The sequence below is a fragment of the Schistocerca piceifrons genome, unplaced genomic scaffold, assembly GCF_021461385.2.
Source record: "Schistocerca piceifrons isolate TAMUIC-IGC-003096 unplaced genomic scaffold, iqSchPice1.1 HiC_scaffold_240, whole genome shotgun sequence".
NCBI lineage: Eukaryota > Metazoa > Arthropoda > Insecta > Orthoptera > Acrididae > Schistocerca > Schistocerca piceifrons.
In genome coordinates, this window is record NW_025728338.1 from 5,001 (window position 1) to 10,000 (window position 5,000).

The 5,000-nt window shown below is 52.7% G+C and overlaps 1 non-coding gene across 1 annotated transcript in view; it reads right to left on the reverse strand.

Moving 5' to 3' along the window:
- Positions 1 to 1,555, reverse strand: part of LOC124742980 — a 1,909-nt gene extending 354 nt beyond the window's left edge. The window contains exon 1 of the ribosomal RNA XR_007010320.1: positions 1 to 1,555. This exon is cut by the window's left edge and continues 354 nt beyond it. This is a non-coding gene — a ribosomal RNA (small subunit ribosomal RNA).
- Positions 1,556 to 5,000: the final 3,445 nt, after the last annotated feature.

Below are 5,000 nucleotides of genomic sequence, written 5' to 3' on the forward strand. Positions count from 1 at the left end.
CATCTAAGGGCATCACAGACCTGTTATTGCTCAATCTCGTGCGGCTAGAAGCCGCCTGTCCCTCTAAGAAGAAAAGTAATCGCTGACAGCACGAAGGATGTCACGCGACTAGTTAGCAGGCTAGAGTCTCGTTCGTTATCGGAATTAACCAGACAAATCGCTCCACCAACTAAGAACGGCCATGCACCACCACCCACCGAATCAAGAAAGAGCTATCAATCTGTCAATCCTTCCGGTGTCCGGGCCTGGTGAGGTTTCCCGTGTTGAGTCAAATTAAGCCGCAGGCTCCACTCCTGGTGGTGCCCTTCCGTCAATTCCTTTCAGTTTCAGCTTTGCAACCATACTTCCCCCGGAACCCAAAAGCTTTGGTTTCCCGGAGGCTGCCCGCCGAGTCATCGGAGGAACTGCGGCGGATCGCTGGCTGGCATCGTTTATGGTTAGAACTAGGGCGGTATCTGATCGCCTTCGAACCTCTAACTTTCGTTCTTGATTAATGAAAACATACTTGGCAAATGCTTTCGCTTCTGTTCGTCTTGCGACGATCCAAGAATTTCACCTCTAACGTCGCAATACGAATGCCCCCGCCTGTCCCTATTAATCATTACCTCGGGTTCCGAAAACCAACAAAATAGAACCGAGGTCCTATTCCATTATTCCATGCACACAGTATTCAGGCGGGCTTGCCTGCTTTAAGCACTCTAATTTGTTCAAAGTAAACGTGCCGGCCCACCGAGACACTCAATAAAGAGCACCCTGGTAGGATTTCAACGGGGTCCGCCTCGGGACGCACGAGCACGCACGGGGCGGTCGCACGCCTTCGGCTCGCCCCACCGGCAGGACGTCCCACGATACATGCCAGTTAAACACCGACGGGCGGTGAACCAACAGCGTGGGACACAAATCCAACTACGAGCTTTTTAACCGCAACAACTTTAATATACGCTATTGGAGCTGGAATTACCGCGGCTGCTGGCACCAGACTTGCCCTCCAATAGATACTCGTTAAAGGATTTAAAGTGTACTCATTCCGATTACGGGGCCTCGGATGAGTCCCGTATCGTTATTTTTCGTCACTACCTCCCCGTGCCGGGAGTGGGTAATTTGCGCGCCTGCTGCCTTCCTTGGATGTGGTAGCCGTTTCTCAGGCTCCCTCTCCGGAATCGAACCCTGATTCCCCGTTACCCGTTACAACCATGGTAGGCGCAGAACCTACCATCGACAGTTGATAAGGCAGACATTTGAAAGATGCGTCGCCGGTACGAGGACCGTGCGATCAGCCCAAAGTTATTCAGAGTCACCAAGGCAAACGGACCGGACGAGCCGACCGATTGGTTTTGATCTAATAAAAGCGTCCCTTCCATCTCTGGTCGGGACTCTGTTTGCATGTATTAGCTCTAGAATTACCACAGTTATCCAAGTAACGTGGGTACGATCTAAGGAACCATAACTGATTTAATGAGCCATTCGCGGTTTCACCTTAATGCGGCTTGTACTGAGACATGCATGGCTTAATCTTTGAGACAAGCATATGACTACTGGCAGGATCAACCAGGGAGCTGCGTCAACTAGAGCTGAGCAGCCGGCCGCCCGGGAGTGTGTCCCGGGGGCCCGCGCGAACACGCAAGCGTCCGCTCAATCATTCTGCAAACAGGAGGAGGCTGAGCTCCCCTGCACAATACACCTCGAAACCCTCTCAGGTCCCGGCGGCGCGCAGCGCCGTCCCAAGTACTTGGTCGGGTTCGAGAGAGGCGCAATCGCCCGGAGTTAGGCGAGTAGACGCTTTCGGTGCGACCACCCGTGCTCCCAACTGAGCTTGCCGCTGCCGACAGAGGCCCGGGAGCGTGCTGTCGTGGCATTGCCGGCGGGAGACAACACGCGCCACCTACGGTGACCGGCAGCTCCAACGCCAGCGCCACAGAAGGACAAAAGCCCCACTTGGGTGCCGAAGCGAACTCTCCCAGCACAGCGCACGCGCCAACACATCCGCACAGCTGCGATACAAACCACCAGCGAGAACCGCTGGGGCGACCGAGCAGCAGACGGCGTCGCGGCGCCGAGCGCCGGGCGGCAGCGCATCCTCAACGCACACAGTCCTCAATCGGACCAGCACACTGAAGATGTCCACCGCGCTTCGCACCGGGCCCGCGAGGACCTACTTTGGCCGCACGGCGCCGCGCGCAGGGTGCGCCGGCGCGCAGCTGCGACGCCTGCCGCGTCCGTCGGCCGGCGCGCCTGCCACTGGCCGCCCCCACCAGCCGGCTGTAGCGCGTGCGCCCACGCACCGCGCGGCCAGCACGCCGGGAGGCGCCCCCTCACCGGCCGGGGACGGTCCCACCCAGCCACCGCCGCGTATCGCTTCACACCCAGATGCCGTTCAGTTTCGTCGGCATGGTGGGTATCGCTGGAACAACCGGTTAGTACCTCAACCTATCGTCGCCATCACCGATTCACCCCTAGCGAGAACAACCGCACCACAACAGGTTACCATTTGTTCATTTGCGTAACTTCACCAGAAAACGCAGGCGTCCATCGCCATTTGCAACTTCCACGATTATTGCATGCCTGTGTCAGGTGTCACGCCACACTACGTCTGCCCACATACACGCAACAAAATGTGCACGCCTAGACAATACGTGGAAGGTGGCCCCCGTACGTATGCGATGTCCATTGCTCGAACGACTGTCAACCGGCCTCTGTAGCATGTCGCAGATATGGAACGCGGTGCACCATGCCATCACGGTGTGTGAGGAGAGACGACTAGGTCCGAATACATCAACAGACAGCTCATGCTGATCGCCATCCACGGCGTCCGTTCCTCCCACACGTCTCTATGGCGTACCACACTGCAATCCAGCTCTCATAGGGAGACGACACGTAGCTGCGTGCACAATATTTGCACTGTATGGTCCGCCGTTTTTGGGCGCAGTCGTTGTACGGTCACACATGTGCCACGATGTATCATTCAGTACATAAGGACGAATGTGCAGTACAGATTGTGGTTTACGCGTACGACATTAGCGGACAGTTGACACAGGCCGCACCACAACGTAGCCTGAGTACGTCGCATGCGGAGGGCATTGAACATGCAAAGTTCTCACCAACCAGCTTGCGAAGGCAGGGGGCAAGGTGGGGACGTGGGGAGGGGCGGCATGTACGTCCTGCTGCCATCCACATTACAGTGTACAGCAGGAGCATGTGGAAAGTGAGCAAGACTTGCAAGGTGTTTAACATGAAGCGATACACAGGGGAGCGGGGAGTGCGAGTAGCGAACTATATTGCGAGGGTTGCGGGTGGGCAACACTACACTAATTGAACGAGTCGTATAACAATTACAGAGCAGGTTTAGGCGACAACGTGGGTTACGTTAGGCGACAACGTGGGTTAGGTTAAGGCACGACGTGGGTTAGGTTAAGGCACGACATGGGTTAGGTTAAGGCACAACATGGGTTAGGTTAAGGCACAACATGGGTTAGGTTAAGGCACAACATGGGTTAGGTTAAGGCACAACATGGGTTAGGTTAAGGCACAACATGGGTTAGGTTAAGGCACAACATGGGTTAGGTTAAGGCACAACATGGGTTAGGTTAAGGCACAACATGGGTTAGGTTAAGGCACAACATGGGTTAGGTTAAGGCACAACATGGGTTAGGTTAAGGCACAACATGGGTTAGGTTAAGGCACAACATGGGTTAGGTTAAGGCACAACATGGGTTAGGTTAAGGCACAACATGGGTTAGGTTAAGGCACAACATAGGTTAGGTTAAGGCACAACATAGGTTAGGTTAAGGCACAACATAGGTTAGGTTAAGGCACAACATGGGTTAGGTTAAGGCACAACATGGGTTAGGTTAAGGCACAACATGGGTTAGGTTAAGGCACAACATGGGTTAGGTTAAGGCACAACATGGGTTAGGTTAAGGCACAACATGGGTTAGGTTAAGGCACAACATGGGTTAGGTTAAGGCACAACATGGGTTAGGTTAAGGCACAACATGGGTTAGGTTAAGGCACAACATGGGTTAGGTTAAGGCACAACATGGGTTAGGTTAAGGCACAACATGGGTTAGGTTAAGGCACAACATAGGTTAGGTTAAGGCACAACATAGGTTAGGTTAAGGCACAACATAGGTTAGGTTAAGGCACAACATAGGTTAGGTTAAGGCACAACATAGGTTAGGTTAAGGCACAACATAGGTTAGGTTAAGGCACAACATAGGTTAGGTTAAGGCACAACATAGGTTAGGTTAAGGCACAACATAGGTTAGGTTAAGGCACAACATAGGTTAGGTTAAGGCACAACATAGGTTAGGTTAAGGTACAACATAGGTTAGGTTAAGGTACAACATAGGTTAGGTTAAGGTACAACATAGGTTAGGTTAAGGTACAACATAGGTTAGGTTAAGGTACAACATAGGTTAGGTTAAGGTACAACATAGGTTAGGTTAGGTTAGGTTACACGTTGTTGTAAGGAAAGGTGTAGGGGGGGGGCGGGGGCGGCAGGTTCGTTGATAGTGATTATAGTAAGTGAATGCTTGTGACATGATCAGATTTGTCACGTCAGGATGCACCTTTGGCTTATTAGAGGCGGCGCTCCAATTCTATGCTTGTGTCAGACCTGTGTCTTTGACTCATGTCATTGTTTGTGCGCTGTGACAGGAGGTACTATTGTGATGTTGGGTGCACCGTTGTATAGGACATGTGTGGGTGTTGGTGCCTGATCTGCGCAATGGTGGATGTCGAAAGGGTGGGATATTGTATTTTCCGCATGGACCTCCTGGTCTGGTTGTGATAGTGTGGATTGTGTAATGTGGCGGAGAGGATGCACTGGATGTTGTTCCATGCTGGTGCTTACATATTGTATGTGCGCCCGTTAGAAGCAGAGAGTGGTGCGTGATCAGAGTGGCTGGCTGACGTGTGGTTCCCATTGTGGGCAGACTCTTTCAGCATGTATACGGACAGTTGTATATATATTCTGTAGTTTGATGGCTCTGCATTGATTA